General features: G+C 51.8%; 1 long non-coding RNA gene and 1 pseudogene across 3 annotated transcripts; both read left to right on the forward strand.

The window, feature by feature from the left end:
- Positions 1 to 11,447: 11,447 nt before the first annotated feature.
- LOC308629342 lies at positions 11,448 to 16,274 on the forward strand. Of its 2 annotated transcripts, XR_014017658.1 has the most exons (3): positions 11,448 to 11,953; positions 14,871 to 14,985; positions 16,013 to 16,274. It is a non-coding gene; the product is annotated as an uncharacterized lncRNA (long non-coding RNA). The 2 variants fall into 2 exon arrangements; XR_014017659.1 differs by lacking the exon at positions 16,013 to 16,274 and having other exon boundaries at positions 14,871 to 15,516.
- A 1,957-nt stretch (positions 16,275 to 18,231) lies between these two features.
- LOC308628349 (mediator of RNA polymerase II transcription subunit 10-like) lies at positions 18,232 to 21,120 on the forward strand (annotated as a pseudogene). The gene is made up of 3 exons: positions 18,232 to 18,349; positions 20,154 to 20,217; positions 20,320 to 21,120. The product of its transcript is annotated as a mediator of RNA polymerase II transcription subunit 10-like (transcript).
- Positions 21,121 to 22,548: the final 1,428 nt, after the last annotated feature.

A 22,548-nucleotide genomic window follows, 5' to 3' on the forward strand; every position in this document is an offset into this window, starting at 1 on the left:
TTAAGGCCTACAGGGCTAAACGTCTTGAGTCCAGAGCCTGGGTTGGGAGGAATGCGACCCCCCCTCCCCCCGCTGCAGGGTCTAAAACAGAAGGGAATGTTTTTACAACTACGGGTTCGGTCAGCATTTGGACCTGGGACCTCTGTCCCCAACAACAAAAGTCATGTCTCTAGCCCAGCGCAGTCCATTGTTGAAGGCCACAAAAACGAGCCACATCTGTCATTTAAACTCATTTAGCAGCAGATCTTTTTTTAAGTCTTTAAATTAAATTAATTTTTTTTTTTTTGGCCTTGCCACGCAGCTTGCAGGATCTTAATTCTCAGATCAGGTATTGAACCCAGGGCTCCGTCATGGAAAGCGCGGAGTCCTAACCACTGGACCGGCAGGGAATTCCCACAGATTTAAAAAAATATAAGTAAAAAGGTAAAATTAAGTGTAATGTATTTTAATTAACCCAATATATCCAAAGTATCATTTCAGCACGTACTCAGACTTCTTACCTTTTTTGAACAAAGCCTTCAAAAGCCAATGCGTATTTTTACACTTTAAAGCAGCAATCTCAGTCGGACCAGCCGGAGGAAACCAGTGTCCAGCCGGGGAAGAGCTGCCCTGATCGAAGAACTCAACGTAGCTGCTTTTGGGAACTGGGGAGTTCAAGGGCTGCCTGGACTTCTGCGGTTAGGTTCCCTGGGCTGGGGAGGAGGGGAGGGACGCGGGGGCGCGGGGGCCCGGGTCAGCAGGGGTGGGCCTGGAGCGGAGCGCAACACGCATGGCCGGATGAGTCTCTAGGCTCGGTCTCTCATCCCCGAGCTTTAAAACAGTGAAAAACCAGGACAGACAACTTGAGCTCTTCCGCGATTTGAACCCGAGATCTCTACGCACCCGAAGCGAGAATCATACCCCTAGACCAACGAGCCTCCCTAACAAACTATCTTTCAGTGCTTCCTTCACAACTATTCCCATCGCCCGGCGACTAGGGTTTATCCCGAAGTGGACTGGGAGGAGCACTGGAATCACAGCGGGGAGGCCCAGGAAACCCAGGCCGGCAGGGGCAGAAAGAGGGGTCCGCTAAGCCCGGACAGGGCAGAGGGGATTGATTTCTGGACCACAGGGGATTGATTCTTGCCCCAGGGGAGTGAAGAGCAGAAATGTGGGGGCGGGGGAGGGGCGGGGACGAGAGGCTTGGGTGACCTGGAGAGCACCTTACTCTCCAGGGGAACCCGAGCCTCAGGCTGACAGCCGTGGGGCTGTGGATTGTGGCTGGGGAGCAGGCAGGAGGCAGGGGACTGGCATCAAGTAGGCCCTGGTCCTACGGTGGGGCCCCTGCCCTAGAATCTCTAGGGGAGGAGGAATAGGGGGGAAGGAGGGGAAGGTTCCGCTTTTTGCGCCGGGCTCCGGGGTTACCAGCCTGCGGTGGGGAGAAGAGAACTCCGATAGAGGATTCTGGCTCTCCCTGTTGATCCCCAAAGCGCCGCAGGGTGGGCGACGACCCCCTTGGGAGCCTCCTGCGGTTCGGGCAAATCCTTTCTGCGGGAAAAGTAAGGCAGAGTGTGGTAAACAGTGGCTGGCTCGTTTGAATAATTCAGTGGGTTTTAGGGTATAGGGGCTGTCCTTAGGGGTCTAATATCTGGCCCTGGGTGATTTGGGGCAGGGGAAATATTGGTCTGGTGTGTGAAAGTTAGATAAAGAGTTGGGTCAGGGTGTGGACTGGAAATTGGTTGGTTTGCAAACTGTTTGCTTTCTCTAGAATTAGCTGACCCTGGGGTTGGCAGTCTCTTCCTAGCCAGCAGGCCCCTCCATGAGGTCAAACAATAATAAATTATAAAAAAAAAGACCATACAGGTGTCTTCACCCACTTCACCCTGTCTATCCTTCCTTTACCAAGCAAAGGTCCCATGCCTTCTCTGGAGCTCCACGATAGTCTGTAACCCTAGCTCAGGCAATGGTGGGTCGAGGTCCTGGAATTTGTCCAAGGGTCTTGTGATTGGTCTGGGTAGGATTCCGTGAATGCTTGCTTTACAGGAGAGAATCTGAACTCCCTCACCCCAGCTTGGCAAAAGCTGGGCCCAGCGTGGGGCTCAAACCCACAACCCTAAGATTAAGAGTCTCATGCTTTACCGACTGAGCTAGCCAGGCAAAGACAAGAGCAACCTTTGACGCCCTGTTCCTCAGGGTCCCAAAGGCAGGTCCAGCAAAAAATGGCAAAGGTGCAGCCACCCCCGGAGTCGGCCTTCTGGCGGCTGGACACAGTCCTTGCCTGGGACTCTGGACATCCAAACCCAGCACCATGCCCCCACCCTGCCCCCCATTCTCAGCCAGCTGTCAACAGACAGGGAATGTTTCACCTGGTGTTAAAGTGGAATTTTTGGCGTGGGGCCATTAGCCACAGCCCTGGGTTGGGGTCATTCAGGGTGGTCCTTGGGGGTTGAGGATGGGGGCAAGGAACAGCCTCTCTCGAGGATCAGGGGAGCCTAGGTTGACACTCCCTCTGCTTGCATAAACCCAAACCCTAACTCAGTACCGAGTCCCTGCCTATTTATGGCTCCAATTCTCTTAAAGTGACCCAAAGAATCAGCCCCCTCCCACTCCTCTGGGGATCTATGTGCAGGGCCACAGAGAGGCCCACGAAGTCCCAGAGGGGAGGGCTCGTTGGCCAGTTCTGTTTGCCTCGTTGTAGAGTCCTCGCCTCTGTGACTCCACAGAGCCACAGCCTGCCCAAGACCACCAATGTCTTGGGAATATAACGGAAAAATCCGAACCTGGTCCTGGGTCCCACCCACAATGGTTCATCTGTCCAGAAGGTCCCTGGGGCAGGGGCACATCGTTTACCATTCCTGCTCAGCTAGGAAAACCGATCCTGGGTGGGATTCTGTTCCTGACCTCCCTCTACTTCCCCACAAAGTCCCAGACTCTAGAAAAGCTGCCGCTACTGAAAAGTCAGAAGAGCTAGACTGAATGAGGAGCCTCTTACCCCCTCCCAGCCCCCCCACAGTACCAAGGATGACAGCCCAGCCTTAGCAAAGTAACCAGAACACCCTCATCCCAGCCTCGGGGGTCTGTAGGAGGAGCTAAGTTATGCCGATGTCCAAAGCTGGAGCTCCATTTGCCCCAAACCCGGGCAACAGAAACCTTCTCCAAGACGCAACACGCAGTCCCTGCTCCGGGTGGAGCTGGGGCTCACAATCTCTGGCTTAAAAGACCTGTGAGACCCCATTAGGCCACGGGCCTTCCCCCCACAACAAGGCTGTGTGGTTCCCCTCCTTCCACCCTCTGACCCTGCAGCAGCCCCTCTTCCAACGTGCACTCCAGTCAACCCCACCCACTCTGCCCTTCCCCCATCTCCCTCTCCTCACTCTGCCCCTGTGTCAGGACTTGAACCAGCCTCCCTGCCCCAGCCCGTGACCCCTCCCTTCCAGGTGTGTGCCTCTCCGTGCTCAGAGATCACGGCCTCTCCAGGTCCCCACAAATCTTGTCCCTGCAGAGTTCTCAGCGCGGGGCCTGGCTAAGGATCCGGCGCAGGGGGTTTGTGGGATGAATGCAGAATGGAGCCAGAATGCTCGGTGGAGAGGAGGGTCACCGAGGTCGCAGGAGCAAGAGGGACACGCGAGGGTAGTATCTCAGGTGTGAGAAAGCCCATCGGAATCTAGGCATGAGCTCTTCTGAACATTTTAGTGCTGGCGCTGGGATGCACAGGGAAGAGCGGACTGGGGACCCTCTGCAGAGCTCTGGAGAGGACAGAGCCTCCGGGGCTGGGAGAGGTGGGGGCTGTGGACAAGGCCACCAGCTCAGGGACGGAGGCTCCTACGGGAGGGCCCCGGGAAAGGCCCAGGCCACACTAACTGGTCCTCTGGGGTGACCGGTGCGCCTGGTCCTTAAGCCTCACAAGACGCACATTTCTCTGAATCCCAATTCGCTTCCAATGGAGGAGAGCGACAGCTGCGTCGCACGTGGTTTCGTCGGGACAGAGGAATCCAGGCACCGTGACTCTAGCTCTGTCCCGAGCCTTGGGCTGTAGAGAGAAGAAAGGACCCTCAAGTTTCCCTGCTGTGGAGGCGTCAGTCTTCTGGGCGTGGAGACGCCAGCCGAGCCCAGGACCAGGAGAGGCACAAGGGAGTCCCGGATCCGCAGAGCGTCAGCCTCCGAGACCTGGTGTTCACAGGGGTGGTGACAATGCTCTATCCTCTTCTCGAGGGCCGAGAGCTGAACTTATCCGAGCTCAATGCGGGGGCCGTTCGGAATGGGGAAAACGGGGGCCTGAGGCTGCACAGGGAAATGATGTGAAGATAAGCTGGAATAGGCAATCAGGACCCTACCGTGGCTCGTTGGTCTAGGGGTATGATTCTCGCTTAGGGTGCGAGAGGTCCCGGGTTCAAATCCCGGACGAGCCCGCTCCATTTTCTTTTTATCCCAGGGACTCCTGCGGGAACAAAATATGGCTCTGAGGGCCCATCGACCTCCACCGCCCATATTCAGCCCGCCAGCCTGATCGGAAGGGCCAGAAGCCCTGAATCTGAGTCCTGAATTTGGGCTTAGTTTAGGGAGTGGGAGGTAAGGAGAGAGATCTCCACACACAGCCGGAGGCCACAGCCTCAGCTTGGGACACCTCGCCCTCCGCCCATCCCTCTGAGGCTCAACACTCCCAGGTGGTTTTCCCCTCTGGCCGCCAGAGGGAGCGCCGAGCCGACGCTGCTGGGCTGGGAATCGGGGAACTTCCACCCGGGCCCCAGCCCGGGAAAGCCCCCAACTGTGTTGTGGGTGAGCTAGGCTCTGGCCGCCGGGCTGCGCTGCTTCTGTTGTTAATGACCAGTGGAGGATCGGGGAGCCTCCAGAGAACCCCACCAATGGGGCGAAATGGGAGAGTTGGGCGGCTGGGTAGGACTGCCCTGAGCGTGCACCTCACGAAGGGGACCCCTTAACTTCGGCCACAGTTTCTTCTCACTTCCCCTTTCCCTTCCTGGGATCTGAACAGAAACCTCAGAGCCACCTCAGCCGGTGGCCCAGAACCTAGTAACAACACCCTCGTGCTGCATTAATCCAGCCTCTAATGATGGACATCCATGTTGCCCCAACCTTCTCTTTGTCCACAAGGGGAGCAGTAAGAGGCACCCCTCCTCCCCCCAGACAGGGGGTATCAGCCGAAGCCTAGTGGAGAGCACGAACACCTACTCCAGCCCAGCAGTAAGGAGGTCCCACCCTGTGTGAATTGCCCCCACCAGACAGCAACAGGGCAGCCCCCTCTTTCCCTACCAGAGGGGCATCTAGTCAGAGAAGTCTGCAAACCAGATTTAAATGAGATCTCATAAATGACTCTCATAAATGAGAGTCTCATAACGTAATACCGAAAATGTCCAAGATGCAATTGAAAATCACTGGTCAAACTAAGAACCAGGACAATTTCAACTTGAAGGAGAAATGACAAGAGACACCGACTCAAATGTTGGAACCATCTGTCAAGGAGGGTAAAGGTGGGTGAAGCAGCTGTGGTAAAAATGCTTCAAGTAGCAATTACAAGCTACTTGAAACAAATTTAAAAAGTGAAAGTCTCAAATAAATGGAAGATATAAAGAATAGCCAAATGGAAAACTTAGAACTGAAAAATACAATAACCAAAATAAAAAGCTTAATTGATGGGCAACAGCAGAATGAACAAGACAGAAGAATCAGTAAACTTGAAGACAGAACAATAGAAGTTGCCCAGTCTGAAGAACAGAGAAAATAAACTTAAAAAATAAAATAAACCAAATAACAGAGCCTCAAGGATCTGTGGGGCTTTAACAAAATATATAATATTGGAGTCACTGAAGACCCAAGAGAGGAGAAAAATGGGGCTAAATAGTTTTAGAAGAAATAGTAGCTGAAAATTCCCAGTGGATTTTTTTAAAAAATAAACTTTAGGAGAGGGTGTACTCGCACCTCTCCATTCTTTGATCAAAGAATAAAGTTTTCAAAATAATCCTTATTGTTAGAGTTCTCAAAAAACAATAACAAAATCGAGCAGAATTACATAACCCCCTGCCCCCAAACACCACAGCTTTCTCCATTCCCATGTTGTTGTTGTTTTTCTCAGTATCACAACTGTTTATTTCGTGCTGGTGCTACCTATCAGCTGCAGTGGCTGTAGCTTGGCTGTGGCTGTGGGTTCATTCCAGGGTCCAGGGTGAAAAAGCAGCCCTAATTGTGCACATGCTGTTCTCACACGGTGGGCAGGAAGGGGAGGGGTGACCCTCACAACAGCTTTTACAGTTTCTTCCTGAAAGTCAGCTCTGGTTACTTTACAGATGCCTTTGAAGTCACATGGCCAAGTTCAACATCAAGGAAGAAAGCCAATAATTGGGAAAAATAGAATCTACCACCCTTCCAGAACCCACAGCCAAATCAAGCAACGGTCCATCAGGAAAACGTAAGCGACCATAGGTGTCTGGGGTCACGGGAAATCAGGGGCTTGCACCGAATGAGGTGGGGGAGGAAAGTCAGGGAAACTGTTGCCACGACCTCAGCCCAAGCACCGAGGTGGACGGTCTGGAGCTCGAGGGAGTCCACTGCCGTCCCCAGCCCTGGAGAGCCCTCGCCCGTCTCTCGTCTGCAGCAGGGAAGCAGGTGCTTCACGAAGGCTCCCTGGAGAGCAGCCCTGAAGGCCACACTTCTGGCTGCCTCCGGATTTCTCCTCGGCAAACTCGAACTTCCAGAGGAATTTCTGGGAAATGCGGCTCCCATCTTGTTACGGGCCGAACGCTGGTGTCCGCCCCAAACCCCTAGGTTGAGGTCTGACCCCACCGTGACGGTACGTGGGGACATGCCTGCGGGGCTATGAGGCCCAGAGGGCGGGACCCCCCGACGGGAAGGCGGCGGACGCGGTCTCACCTGGAACCGCCCGTAAGACGACAGCGGCCAACCTGACTGAGTGCTTCCCGGCGCCTGGGGGCGCGGCCTCAAGGTCCCCACCGTCGGGGAGTAGGCGGCGGGCGGGCCCCGAGGCCGCAGCCCCGCGCCTTAGGAGCAGGGACCACCGGCCGCTCCGCGCTCCCGCCGCCCGCGCCCATGACGGCGGCGCGCGCGGGACACGGCCCATTCCCGTGTGTTTTTGAAATCTATCTCCCTCTACTTTTTTTCTGACGTATTTTAAAGCACATATAGCATTGCTTCACCCGTAAAAGCTTTTTGCCTTTTTTCCCACCAAATATCTCTACAAATAAAGTCCTTTGTTCTAAAATACTCGCAATGCCATGTGCACATCCAACAACATTAACGGTGATGCAGTGTTCTCTCGTGCTCAGTGCGCATGCGGGTTCCCGCTGCCTCCTAACCTCCACTCCGCATTTGGCTGGCTGGATTCAGGATGCAGGCCAGGTCCACACATCGAGGTTGGCGGAGTCTGAAATCTCACTGAGTCCTCAGCAGATTCTCCGAGGCTCCCTGTCTCCAGAATTTGGGGTAGGGAAGGAGCAGACAACCCCTAGATCCCACTCCCAGTCCATCATGTATCTGAAGTTCCTTTCTGCTCTGGAGAGCCAAGCCGGGAGGGGGCTGGGGCAGGGGTTGCCCCAGCCCCGACCTTCCCGGGTCTCACTCCTGGCATGCAAGGATCCGCTTGCTCCCTCTAGTGACGTCTCATTTCTGACCCTGAATCCCGGGAGATTGGATCCTAAAGCAGAGGGCGTGAGCAGGGTAGGTGTCGCGGCAGGCGCCACAGGGTCTCCAATCCCCTCCAGCAATCCACCGCCAGGTCGCTGGTTCCAGCAACTCAAGATCGTCCAAAGGACAGACCAAGAAATGTTGGGGCAAAATAAGTTTTTAAATAAAAATAAATTTCTTTTAGATAATTCAAAGGAAGTATGGGTGGAGTTATGCGAACAAGTGGAATCCAGTTAAGTCTAACAATTATTTTGAGTTCACGGGCTTGTTTGCGCATATACGGTGGTGGGTCCCTTATCATTTCCCCATTTCGGGCAACGTGTCCGCGCGGGATCATCTCGGGCTGGCCCGCCCCGAGTTCTATCCGTGCCTCAGGGCTCCCGGGGGCGGCAGAGCCGCTGTCTGTTCTTCCGTCCGTCGGTCAGTGTGGAGCCTTACCCCTCCCCCAACCCAGCGGCTCTCCGGCTGGGGATACGGCGAATTCCAGGAATTCTCAACACGCAGGTCGCCCGAGGGTGCTCCACGTCCCCGCTGACCCCGGGGCCTACCCAGCCCAGTCATTTTGGGTTATCTACAGCCAGTCAACTTTCCAAACGTGGCCGCAGTCTACCAAGCATGGGTGCCCGGCTAGCTTCGTCGGTAAAGCGTGAGACACTTAATCTCAGTGTCCTTGGTTTGAGACCCACGTTGGGCGTTCTTTTGACAGAACCTCTAAGCAATTCCTGGCATTCGGCTTAGGTACAAAATGCACCAAAGGCTAGTCCGACGAACCGGGTCCAGACGCTGCCACATCCGCAGCCTGTCACTTCGCAGTGAGTCACCCCGCCCAAGCTCTCACAGGCCTGGTGTCTCCTCCTTATAGTGGGTCCGCGAACCCACTTGATTCCTCAACTTCTTTAACCAAAGGAAACTTAGAAATGGGTCCATCAAAGATTTGAACCTGGTTACCAGAGAAAAGCCACCCACCAGTTTCTCCTTTGGTTTATTTAGTCGACGGAGCGAGCTGCTACTATTATCTCTGCATCTGCAGGACAGCGTGGTGTAAAAAGTTCAACTTATACTAGGATGTTCCTTTGGGAGTGTGGGGTGTACCGGATTCCAAGTCACAATCGTCTCTCAAACAGGAGTGACCCTACAGGGCAGAGGAGCCCAGACCACTGTGAGGAAGGACGAGGGTGAAAACCAGGGTGATGGCATGTCCACATCTGCTGAATGCCACAGCGGTGTTTCCCCAGGACACAACCGCAACTACTCTTTAAAAGATGGGCTCGTCCGGGATTTGAACCCGGGACCTCTCGCACCCTAAGCGAGAATCATACCACTAGACCAACGAGCCACCTTGCGAGGGTCTTTTGCTCTCCTCTTGAGTTCAGCATGGCTCTGTCCTCGCTGGTCTAGACTGTCTGGGTTTTCTCACCCATGGATCGTTTCCCCATCCATTGATCGTTTCCCTTTTCCCCACGAATGTCAGGGAAGGATTTGATTCCATGGACAGGAGGGGGATGGGAAGGCTCAGCACTGCCACACTCTGAGACTCCCAAGTAGGCAAGTCCTGATGCGGGTTTTGGAGGGTCCCGCTCCTCTGCTCTCCTCTCCGCCCGTGGAAAACTGGGACGATCAGCTCAGGTGAACGTCCCCGGGTCCCTCTTCCGTCACCGGGCTAAGGGCTGGGCAGCGGAGTGAAGCTGAGAGCCGGGTTTGGCGCCCCGCCCCCGGCGTGGCGGGCTCCCCGGACGCCCCCGGGACCGCCACCCCACCCCCACGCCACTCACTGGGAAGACCCGCCGCGGGGTCCCGAGTCTCACACCCCGTCCAGCCCAGAGAACTGCCTCCCAGAGCCCCAGACTCGCGTCCCAGTACAGACAGCAGCTGGGAAGGGGCCCCGGCGAGGGGGTTTAGGTAGGGAGCAAAAGGATGAAGGAGGAAGTTGAGGAAACCCAGGGAGCCCTCAGGGGACACTCTCCACCCCGCGTTGCCGTTGCCACTGCTGTGACCTGGGTCACGGCCCCTCCCTGTCCGCTGAGCACACCCAGACACCAGACTTCAGTGTCCAGGCCCGATCTGGCCACTTGAGTCCAACTGGGATCTGGGTCCACCACCCCCTGGGCCTGCACATGATCCATCCTCACAGGCCCCGACCCCACACCAGCTCTGCCAGGGATTCCGTTTCTGCCGTAAAATGACCAGAAAAAGCAAACTGGGCTCCTCGGGGATTTGAAGCCAAAGTGAGGGTAAGAACTCCTCCACAGGGACCTTCCTCTGCAGTTCGCACTTCCTGTTCACTGGACAAATGCCCAACTGGAGGCAGGCCCTAGACTGAGGGCATGGGTAGGGGGGAGCAGACGCCATCGGGTGCCAAAGGGGGTTAAGGCAGGCCTGAGGGAAGGACACCACTGACACAGAAGAGGACTTTGCAGAGGAACTAACCTGCTGGTGGAGGCAGTAGTGCTTTCCCTTCAAGGAAAGGGGAGTCTTAAAAGGCTCTGGCTATAGGAGAAGAAAGTGCTGGCCAGGGAGCCTGGTTACCCCGGTTGACCCCCACCAGGCCTCAGGGGTGGGAGAGGCCTCCCTGGACATCCAAGTGGGGCCCGGGGTTCTGTGCAGGAAACCCACTCACTCGGGGACTTGAGAGTCAGGAGGCATGAAAGGGGCACCCAGCATGCACGACCCTGGGCTTAACTGGAGAAACCCAAGCATTTAGGTCAGAGAAGAGGCCCACCAGCCCCCTGCCCCCTCTGCATGTTCTGGGAAAATCTGGCTCTTTGGTAGCTTGCCTGGCAGAGGCTCTGTGCCATAATCCCCTGGGCCTGGGATGAGGAAGCTCTTCCCAGATTGGGGGACCTGAAATTTCAACCAAAGCCTCAGTCCCCGCCCGTGTCACGCATGTCTTTTCTTTTCTGTATTCTTATTCTTTGATGTCTGGAGCCTTGCTGACTCTGGAGGGAATGCCCCTCCCAAGGTTGGCCAATTCTAGGAGATAGTAAACAATTCCTCTGCCAGCAGGCATTTCAGATACAAACCAACCAATCCAGAGTCCACAACCACCTGTTTTATCAGACTCTTACACTCTGGGCCACAACCCATCTGCCAGAATCACCTCAAGGCTGGGAAACAGACAGCTAGGGACAGCACCTATGCCCCAGAGCCTGGTGAAATTATTCAAACTAACCCATTTAAACCTGTTTTCCCTGCCTCACCTGTTTCACCTTTCGTGAAACTACAATAAAGCCTCTTTTGCCCACATTTTCTTCTCATTCCTTTCGCCTCCTGCCTGACTCTAGTGCTTCCCCTGTGCCCCCCTCCCCCCACGTGGAGGCGTGCCCCCTCCTCTTGGAAACTGTGAGTAACAAGCCATCTTCTCAATGGCTGGATCTGTTGGCCTCAGAGAATAATAATAAAATCTATGTAAACATTGCCGTTCTTCCAACTTGGAGAAGAGACCCGTGTCTAGAGCACCGCCCTCTGGACACCTGTGGAGACCCCAGGTCCTTCGCGGTCCCCATGCTCAGTCTCCGATGCGGTTTCCTTCCTTCCCTTGGTCGTGGAAGGCCCTTTTGGCAGCCCCTCAAGTAGGAAAAAGACGTTGAAACGTGGGCTTGTCCGGAATTTGAATTTATGACCCAAAGCAAAAATACACGCCCAGACCAAGTTACATCGTCACCCCAGGTCCAGTGACCGTCTGGCACACAGACCTGGTCTCCCGCGAGCGGAGACAGAAGTGTTTGCCCCCCTCCCCCCGCCTTCGGGCTCCTTCCCCCAGAGCCAGGCCTCCAGGCCAGTCCCGGAGCCCCGAGGACGAAGCCTCCGGCCTGGAAACACCCGCCCCAAGCGGAGCGATAGCCACTTGGCAGCACGGAACTGGGCGCAGCCCGATCGGATCGCGGCAGGCGGGGACCAAGATCCTCTCGCTCAGGACTCCGCAGAGCTCCGGAGCCTTAACCCGAAAACTGGGGATGTCTGAAAAAAAGAAAGTGGGGTTCATCCAGAAATTGAACCCGCGACTTTTCGCACCCAAAGCGAGAATCATACCCCTAGACCAGCGAGCCGGTACCTAACTAGTTCCTGACGTCTGTCTTTGGAGGCCTGAGACCGCGGCTCCGCCCTCCGATCCTGGGCCGAGTTCTGGCAGCCGGGCCCCGCAGGGACTTGCGCCGGAGGAGGTTTCGGTTTCGATTCCAGATGCAGCGCTGCCGGAACCTCACGGAGAGGGGGGGTCCCGCACACTAAGGCCCTAGAACCGCAGAGCCAGACTCCCCCAGGCCACGAGGGCCACCCACGAGGGACAGGCGACCAGGAGGAGGAGGGAGTCCCTGTGGCCCGGGTGAGTGTGAAAGTCTCCCAGGCCAGAAATGTCACCCAATATGGGACACAAATCCAGGACCTTGCGAATGAGACTCTGCCACCTCCCAACCGGCCAGCCCGGGAGAGCCTCGAGCATCTCGGGGTCCCTCTTGGCCTGAAGTCGGCCCCAGAAAACCCTCACAGTTCTGGAACCCTGATGTAGGGGTCAGAACTGGGGTTGGTGCTCGCTTCTTCCTGAACGGCGCTGCCCCGCTAGCAAGGAGTCCAGCATCCCCCTGGAAAGGAAGGCCTCCCTGGCTTGTCCCCGAGGCGAGGCCATGGAGCCTTCCTGATTTGCTTCAGGCTACTCGTCCAAAAGAGAGCTGAGAGTTTGATGATGAGAAATCGTCCCTTATTGGAACCCGACACCTCCCACACCCTAAGCGAGGGTCACACCACGATCCTTACTAGTCTCTAGTGATACCCAACCTCGTGCCCTTGCCCCCGACTTTCCAGCTCCCTGGAGCTGCTGGGACTACACAGACCCATGGCCGGACAGCAGATAGGAACTTGTTGGGGCTCTCATCCTCTGCTGAAAGGACCCAAGAATTCAGCACTCCAGTGCCCGAGATGCAGTGTGCACAGGATCCAGGGTTTGTCCCTACCATTTTTAGGACAGTAAAGTTCTGAAGAAATCCAACTAGTTTATGAGGAGTATCATTTTTTTTTTAACTTTGCCTGGCTAGCTCAGTTGGTAGAGCATGAGACTCTTAATCTCAGGGTCGTGGGTTCAAGCCCCACGTTGGGCGTCACTTTTGCCCTCAGGGCTTGGCTTCACAGGTAAGCAGGGATGATATTACAGAAGTGACTAGATCCATATAAGCTAAGCTTCTTCCAAAGGAGGATCTGTTGCTGGTCCAGGGAGGCCGGCATGTGGCCACCAACCTCGAATCCCACCCGAGCAACTTGCTTTTGTCTAATTAATATTTTATTATATACGTTTTGGAATTTAAAAGTTGAAACTTACTCCACAGTTCCAGATACAGCACACAGAGTGGGTCAGGAGCCCCTCTGAGAGGTTCCTTTTCTAACAACATTCTTGAAATTCCCGCAATCGGGGCAAGCGCTTATCAGACCAAGAATTATCGCCCAAAGTAGGACTCGAACCCATTCAGTCTCAGTTCTACACGCGGAACGAGAGTGACAATAGGAGATTTGGAAATGGATTTTCAGCTAACTGTGGCCCTAAGCAGGGACCTACGTGATGCTCCATGTGTATCCGGGGGTGTTCCCCACCCAGGACCCTCGCCTCCCCCAACCCTGTGTGTCCCCATCTGCATTTGCTGCAGCTTTCCTCCCTCCTGAGACAGAGATGCGGCAGGGAAGGGAGCCCCTCATCTGGCCGTTAGTCCTGTCCCAGCCCCTCTCCCCTTTCTAAAGTAGAAAGAAAGTTGGAAATCGTGGGCTACTCCAAGTAGAGATTGGGTGTCCCTCTCCTCGAGAGGCAGCAGTGAGGGAAATGTGAGTTCCTTTCTTGGGGTGGGGTAGGGGAACCAGAAGGGTTAGCAACACCGGCCCTGAGGCTCTCATGATGTCGGGTCATCTGGGTATCCAGGTTTCCAAGGTGGGGGCCAGCGGGGGGCAGGAGAGGGCTTGGCAGTGGGGAGGTGCCTGCCAGGTTGTGTCCCTCTTGGTGCCTGGATTGGGGCACCCTATTCGTCCAAAAGAGAGAGAGACTATATTCCTCAGAGTTCTGTTGTAGTCTGTTTTTCTGGAGAACTCAGAGAGAGAGAGAGAGAGAGAGAAAGAGAGAGGAAGAGAGCGAGAGGAAGGGGAAAGTGAGGGAGAGATTGTGATTGATTGTAAAAATTGGCTCACACGATTGTGGGGATCCCAAAGTGAAATGTGCGGGGTGGGAATTCCATCAAGAGTCCATGTTGCAGACTGGAGTCAGAAGGCAGTCCAAGGCAAAATTCTTTCCTCTTGGGGGTAATCTTAGTCTTCTCTCTTAAGACCTTCAGTTGATTGGGAGAAGCCCACCCACATTATGGGAAGATAATTTGATTTACTCTACTGATTTAAATGTTAGTCACATCTAAAAATACCTTCACAGCAACATGTAGACTGGTGTTTGACCAAACATCTGGGCACCATAGCCTGGCCAAATTCACACACAAAATTACTCATCACAGGGTCCTGTCAAAGTGCTGGGCTTCCTTCCAGACTTGTGGTTGCCAAGGGGGAGGAGGGTAGGGAAGGGATCGATTGGGAGTTTGAAGTTAGCCAATGCAAACTATTATATATAGACTGGATAAACAACAAGGCCCTACTGTGTAGCACAGGGAACTATATTCAATAGTCTGTGATAAACCATAATGGAAAAGAAAAGAATTTTTAAAAGAATGTATATATATATATATATGTATAACTGAATCGCTTTGCTGTACAGCAGAAACTAACACAACATTGTAAATCAACTATACTTCAATTTTTTAAAAAGTGCTGGGCTTCCTTCTTAATAATAGGAGAGACAAGGTACAAAAGCTTACCTTCTACTTTGGATATGTCCCAGTAGGCACCAGACCAGAAAACAGTACCTCCCAAGCTTCTCAGAGATGCTGGTGTGTCTCCTCAACCATGCAAGTCTTATTGCCTCGGTGAATAGCATTTCCTGCAGGCACTGCCAAGATCCATAGTCAGCTGGTGGGTCTTGTTCCATTGCAGCATGCCGTAGAGCCATGCTAGCGCACCAGTATCTCTGTCCCTTCTGATTCCTTCCTTCACAGTTTGCCATGGCATTTCTGGCAATTCTACTTCATTTAATATAGGCCATTGCTTTTTCCATCCTTCCAAGAGCCATGCCAGCTGAGTATCACAACCAGTTTGAGGGACCATGCCAGGCGTTAAGTTCTGTGTCATGGAAGAGTGTCCCGTATAATAATCTCTCCTCTTTCCAGCTTTTTATTCTCCTCACCCAGATCCAGGACCGTCAGGATCCACTCCGGGCAGACTCTCCAGGTCACTGCTGACACGTCATCCAGATCCTACAGAAGCAGTCCCAGTACTTTCCCAGTTGAGTCATGCTGGGATGTGACCCTAGTATTTGGTATGGTGGCCTGGAGGGGAAGTTGGAGCAGGTCTGAAGTGACCAAATGTTTTGTAAAATACCTGCCTCATTTGAGGTTCCTCCTAGTCTCCAGGCAAGGGGGTGGAGGCCTGGGCCCCCACAGCAGGCCCCGAGAGTTCAAGGCTCTCAATGCAGCTACCCAGATATATCCATTCCAAGTTTGATGGCCCCGAGCGTTCAAGGTTCTCAATGCAGCTACCCAGATATCCCCAATGCAAGTTTGAGGGTCCCATTTCTTCCCTATCAGCACCCTGACATTGGTCCAGGAAATTTGCTGAGACTGAGAATTCAAGTCTGCTTCAAGGCCTGCTCCTGAGCCTGGCGTTCAGCTTTATGGGCCCTTCAGCTGTAGGAGATGTAGGTTGCTTTCAATGCTGCCAGAGCAGCCTCTGATGTTCACACTGCTTTGAACTGGTGATTAGTCCACCGGAGCCTGTCATTCTTGGGTTTCAATGCATTAAAGACATTGAAACATTTTTGTTTCAATGCGTCAACACATAATTCCACAATGGTTACAATGATCACATTTCCACTGTATCTCCAAAATGCCAGAGACATGGGGTGAGCTCCCCCCCATACAGCCATCCCAGTTCAACGGGGACAAAAGGCTTAATAATTGCATGGCTCCAGCATACCCGGGTCTCTCAGAAGTCTACCTACCACCAGTGATGTTCTCCTTGGTGCCAGGCAGCCAGAAGGTGATTCAACCTTGGAATCTTGTAACCGAGCAGGAACCTATGGGGCCTTCCAGGGACAGATACCCCCATGTCCTCCGCCTGCTGCTCATCTGTAGAAAACTTTAGCCTCCTAGGCCTTCCCCAAGTTCCAAAGAATAAATTTAATCAAAGAAGTGAGAAAATGCAGACAGAAAGGAAAACAGTCAAGCAAGACAGTGGTTTAGCCATTAAACAAAGTCAAGCACCTTTAGCTCCTCCTCAAGGGCTGTAGATAACATTCTGAGCTGTTTTGCAGAGCCTGAAACCCTCACCAGGTGGAAGAAGTTAACTGTAGATTGCCCAAAAGCACGTACGTAGACCCCAGACCGGTTGGAACCAGAAGGTTGATGATGTTGACTCCCGATTATCTCACCACCAACCCAGTCAGAAGAATGTCCATGAGCTGATCACACACCCCACAACCCCCATCCCTCACCTTGTGTTTAAAAACCTTTCCCTGAAAGCCATCTGGGGAGTTGGGGCCTTTTGAGTGCTAGCTTACTGGACTCCTTGCGCAATAAACGCTGCACTTTCCTTCACCACCACCCGGTGTCAGTAGATTGGCTTTATTGCACAAAGCTGAGCAGATCCAAGTTTGGTTCGGTAACAGTCTCATTCTTAGAGTCTATTTCCAACTATTTTAGGACAAGTTTCCAGGGATTTTTGTGTAATCAGTGCATGAAGGGAACACTCTGAGGAGGCATCTGTAAGGAAGCGGGGGAAGCAGGATAGCCCTGTGGGCCAGTATTTAAACTTTTATCCCTCAGCTTCAAACTCACCCTCTAGACCCCGCTTAGGGACACAGTAAGTCCTCTACACATGAACGAGTTCCATTCCGAGAGCACGTTCATAAGTCCAATTTGTTCCTAAGTCCAACAAAGTTAGCCTAGGTACCCAACTAATACAATCGGCTATATAGTACTGTACTGTAATAGGTTTATAATACTTTCCACACAAATAATACATAAAAAACACAAAATAAAGAAAACATTTTTAATCTTACAGTACAGTATCTTGAAAAGTACAGTAGTACCAGCTACATCACCGCTGTTTTTATGCTTGCTTCCGGACATCCTGGGCTTGAAATAAAGACACTGTACTACTGTCCTCTATACAGTACTGTACAGTAAAGTACACAGAAGCATAACCACTTGTATAGGATGCACGCATGTGACAATATACGCCAGACACGTGAACTAACTTACGTGATTAGACATGCGAACACACATTCGCATCTTTGAAAGTACGCAACTTGAAGGTTCGTATGTGGGGGACTGACTGTACTGCGCTTTGCCAGAGGATCTGTGTCATATTTTGCCGATAGGAGGCTCTCGAGAGGCTGAAAGGCTGGCGGAGGAAGAAGGGGCTCTACATCCTGTTTGTTTCCCATTCCTACTGCCACCCACCCCACCCAGCCTCACTTTTTTTCCCTGCGACAGTAGTTCTTTCCAGAAATGGCAGCTGAATCCAGTTTGAAGTTTTCCCAGCACTCACAGAACCACCCTCATCATGGCTCATGAGAGACACCTGCGCAAGCTGACTGAGGTCCCCTCCTCAGGCGTCTGGGGACGCCAGTCCCAGGGGACCCTCCTCTGAGCTCAGCTGAGCTGCTCCTCTTTTCCAGAGATTGGTGTTTTTTTGTTTTCGTTTTTGTTTTTGCGTTACGCGGGCCTCTCACCGTTGTGGCCTCTCCCATTGCGGCGCACAGGCTCCAGATGCGCAGGCTCGGCGGCCATGGCTCACGGGCCTAGCCGCTCCGCGGCATGTGGAACAATGCTTTTTACATAGTTACCAGTTTTCATTAGTCTTACAATAACAAATAGGTTTTCTTACCCTCCCTCAGCTTTACTGAGGTATAATTGACAAATAAAAATCATATATATTGAAGGTGTATAACGTGAGGATTTGATATATCTATACCTTGTGAAATGATTACCACAATCAAGCTAATTAACACATCCATCACTTCACAAAGTTACCTTCTGTATGTGCGTGTGTGTGTGTTGAGAATACTTAAGATCTACTCTTAGCAATTTGAAGTTAACAATACGGTATTATTAACTATAATCACCATGCTGTACATTAGATCCCCACAACTTATTCGTCTTATAATTAAAAGCTTGTATCGGGCTTCCCTGGGGGCACAGTGGTTGAGAGTCTGCCTGCCGATACAGGGGACACGGGTTCGTGCCCCGGTCCGGGAAGATCCCACATGACGCGGAGAGTCTGGGCCTGTGAGCCATGGCCGCTGGGCCTGCGCGTCCAGAGCCTGTGCTCCGCAATGGGAGAGGCCACAACAGTGAGAGGCCCGTGTACCACACACACAAAAAAGCTTGTATCCTTGTACCAACCTCTCCCCATTACCCCCACGCCCCAACGGATGGGTTTTTTGACTGCTGCGTGGACCCTAGCTTGGTAATGAATTTGGGCTTGAGCTCCTTGCCAGTGGGAAATGGGATACTGGTGACTCGTGGCATGCAAGGGCATCGTTATCAAGCCACCTATCACCTGGTTGATTATGATGAAGTGCCGACTGAAGCAAGTGCCCTGGGGGACCACTTGGCTGCTGCACTTGACTCTTATGGCAGTAAAGGTGACTACAAGGACTGTGGCATGGAAAGGATTCTCCTGGGTGCATCTGTTTGCTTAAAGAAAGAAAATGACAAGATCAGGCCTTTAAATTTTCAGCCTAAGTCATGTTCAGAGATCCAGGGACGTTTTCTGGCAGCCATAAAATAATCGTATAGCTGCAGGGCTGACATTGCTGAAAATCAAACATAATCGAATGAAGTATGTTGCGGAATGACAATGTAAGTTGAGTTCATAGCCTTGGGAGATCTTTCATGTGGAAGAAACGGCATTGATTATGAAGGAGTGGAGCGGAAGCCTGGGGACATCTAGGTAGGCTCAGACCTAGTTGAGAATCTTGAACCCCTGAGTCATTTGGAGCCTCCCCCTTGCCAGTGAAAGCAGCCTGTCCTCTGATATCTGAGAAGAGTAGCCTTCCTGTGTTTGAATATCCTATAATAATCTCACCTGGAGCATGACAGGTGCGACAGGGGATGACAGTTCTCCTCAAAGCCCACACCAGCCAGACTTGTTGCCCCCTAACACTGGTTGCCCTATAACTACAATCAGATCAGCACGCTGTAGGAGAAGGACAAAGGCTGGCCTGGGAGGAAATCATTCATATGCCAAAAGAATTGCAAATTTTGCTCATTTATGCCAGCAGAGAACTAGGGAATGTTTGTGGGAATGGACCCAAGGATGTTAGAATAAGGAGGACGGGATATGATTTTTGCAACTGGTGACATTATTTCTCTGGGTGCACTTCCCTGCAAGCCTGTATCTAATGTGTTATCTTGTGCAGCTGAATGTGGCTCTGCCAGTTTTCTTAGTTGGTTGGCTAAGCATGGAACTCAATGGTGGCCTATGTTTAAGGAGATTAAGATTCAAGAATGTTCCTGGCATCATGTAGAGAAAGGAATCCAAAGACTCTGTGAGACAGAAATGCTGGAATGGGTCTATCATACATGAAAAGCACACCCACCACCCCACTGAGAGGGCCCCAGGGACATTCCCTTCAATAAGACATTGAGAAACGTTGGTGAGGGAAGCACCAGCAGCCTTGGATAGCTCTGTGGTCGCTGTTCTCTGCAGGCCACATATGATGGTGGGAGATGCTGCACTGAGATGAGGTCCCTGGTTTGAGTAGGGATGATGGGACCTCAGGTGCTTGGGAAAGCAGAAGTAAGGCCAGAGCTGGAGGCACAGAAGAGTCCCATCCATGGTTTTTAAAAGTAAAAGAGAACTATGTGTATATATGACAAAGCCTCAGCGGCCACCTCCTCCTTGGGCATGTGGTAAAGGAGGCTTCTGATTTTACTCCACCATGTCCTGCACTTTGGGAGATTTTTACCTTGAGGATGAAGGCATGGATTAAAAAAAGAGAAAACTTTATTATGGACGAAATCTGAAAACACGCACATCTTTATCAGAAAAGTAAGCCTTGCCCAACTTCGCTATAGGGTGTTTATCAGAAAAGTAAGCCTTGCCCAACTTCGCTATAGGGTGGCATCTGGCTAAACCCCAGGGCCCCTTAATTTCCCACTATGGTAATTAGACAGCTGGCTTCATTTCATTTTTCCTGCGGCAGAAAGTTTAAAATGCTACCCCCTGTACCCCGGGTGGGACTCGAACCCACAATCCCTGGCTTAGGAGGCCAATGCCTTATCCATTAGGCCACCGGGGCTGACGAGAAACAACTTACAACAGTCTTAAACCAGTCTTTCTGTCTCCTCCCCGTGGTTCCTACACATTACGCACAGCCTCCCGGCTTCAGCTCGGCGGGTCCTTGATCCCCTTGACGTCCGTATTCGGCGGATGCATCCTCTTAGATCCCGCCGGTTCCCGAGCATGCTGGGGCTCGGGAGAGATCGCGCACGCGCGGATGGAGCTGAGGTACGATCCTCGCTTAGGATGTAGAAAGTCTGCGGATCAAGTCCCGGATGAGCCCTTTCCACCTCTTAGGAGAATCCGAGTCCTGGGATAATTAACATCAAGAAGGCGTTCGAGGGAGCAGGAGCGCGCCCGCGGCGGTGCGGACGGCCGGGCCGTGGCCGAGAAGTTCGATCACCTGGAGGAAAACCTGAAGAAGTTCGTGGAGAACATCCGGCAGCTCGGCATCATCGTCAGCGACTTCCAGCCCAGCAGCCAGGCCGGGCTCAACCAGAAGCTGAATTTTATTGTTACTGGCTTACAGGATATCGATAAGTGCAGACAGCAACTTCACGATATTACTGTCCCTTTAGAAGTTTTTGAATACATAGATCAAGGTCGAAATCCCCACTCTATGCCAAAGAGTGCCTGGAGAGGGCTCTGGCTAAAAATGAACAAGTTAAAGGCAAGATTGACACAATGAAGAAATTTAAAAGCCTGTTGATTCAACTCTCTACAGTATTTCCTGAGGACATGGCTAAGTACCGGAGCATCCGGGGGGAAGACCATCCTCCTTCCTAACTCCCTCCTCCGTCTGTCTGAAGATCCTCCTAGCCCTGCACGAGTGGCCGTGACCTTCAGGGAGCCTTGACTGAGCGGCACCGATGCTGTTTCCTGGGCCCATCCTCCCGCCACCTTGTCCTCGTCGTTGGCCTCTGGGGACGGCAGGGCCTGGAGGGCGTGCGGGGCTGTGCCGCCAGCTATCCCCTCTCCCTGACGTGCTCTGTTTGGTCCTCTAGCTCTCGGGGGACTGGTGATCACACAACTTTGAGTGCGATGTGTATGATTCTCCATGGCCAAATAGTCTTGGAGATATTAAATATGATAGGTAAAGTAAAAGTTTAAAACAATTCTACCTAATAGTTTTCTTTTAATGTACTCTTTCTGTTCTTTTTTTTTTCTTTCTTTCTTTTATGGTGTCAAAGAAAGCTAAACAAAAAAACAAAAGGAAAACTTGGTTTAATATAAGTACTTTAAATTCGTTTTGTATTTTATATTTTTAAGTATAGTGCATAAAGAATGTGTTCAATGGAACTGTGTTTCCATAGATTTCAGTTAGTCTAATATAATAAAGTCTTTAAGTACTTAAAAAAAAAAAAAAAGAAGGCGTTCGCTATGCAAAATGTGGGAGCGGAAGGGAGAGAGGGAACAGCCGGGCGCTTGGGAAAAGTGTCGGTCCCTATCTTCATCCTCCTCCCTACGTTGCCCCTTAGACCAAAAGTGTTTCCTGGTTCCAAGTCTGTGCAGTTTTTAGCAGAGCCCAATGGCCTTAGGTCTTTGTCCTAAGGATGCTCCGTAATGGCTCTGTATCTGCCCGGGCAGCTCAGTTGGTAGAGCATGAAACTGTAGTATCAGAGGACCCAGCGTTTACTTTCCCACCAGAAGATGGGTATTCTTTGCCATGTCTAAAGTATTTGTCTTACTGTGGCTACCAGAGGCAGGATGGAGGGAGGCGTGGGGGGAATTAGATGAAGGTAGTCAAAAGGTACAAACTTCCAGTTATAAGTAAGTATTAGAGGTGTAGTGTTCAACGTGATAAAGAGAATTAACATTGCTGTACGTTATAAGAAGAGTTAATTCTAAGAGTTAAGACAGTAAATCCTATGAGTTCTCATCACAGGTTGATGGATGGTCACTAAACCTGTGATAACCATTTCATGATGTATGTAAGTCGAATCATTATGCTGTACACCTTAAACTTATACAGTGCTGTATGTCAATTATATCTCAATAAAAGTAGGGAAAATAATAAAAATGTTTATCTTAATGAAGTTTCTCTTTTTATTTATGAGCCCTTAGTAAACCACTGAGACATCACAAAAACGATAAAGGAGATGGTGGCACTCCTCATGACCCCAAGGTCACCTGCGCCCACTGTAGGGGTACACGCTCAGCTGCCATTCCCCCAGCGTTTTCCCTGGTGGGAGGAGGTCTCATCACTTTGGTCATTCCTCTTAGCCAGAATCCCTTGGTAAGAACTCGGTTCCGCAGGTAGAGTCGTTTTTTCCAGGTAAAATGATGACTCAATCCTGGGCATATTCTTTACATTTAAATTTTTAAAAAAACATTCACATTAATCATTTAAGGGCATACTCTCACTGCAAGAAATCGAAATAATCTATTAATTTCTTTTTACATTTTTTTATTGTGGTAAAATATATGCATAAGGTTAAATTTGCCATTTTAACTTTTTTTTTTTTTTTTTGCGGTACGCGGGCCTCTCTCATTGTTGTAGCCTCTCCCGTTGCGGAGAACAGGCTCTGGACAAGCAGGCTCACCGGCCGTGGCTCATGG

Source organism: Mesoplodon bidens (assembly GCF_964165515.1).
Source record: "Mesoplodon bidens genome assembly, chromosome: 15".
Lineage (NCBI taxonomy): Eukaryota > Metazoa > Chordata > Mammalia > Artiodactyla > Ziphiidae > Mesoplodon > Mesoplodon bidens.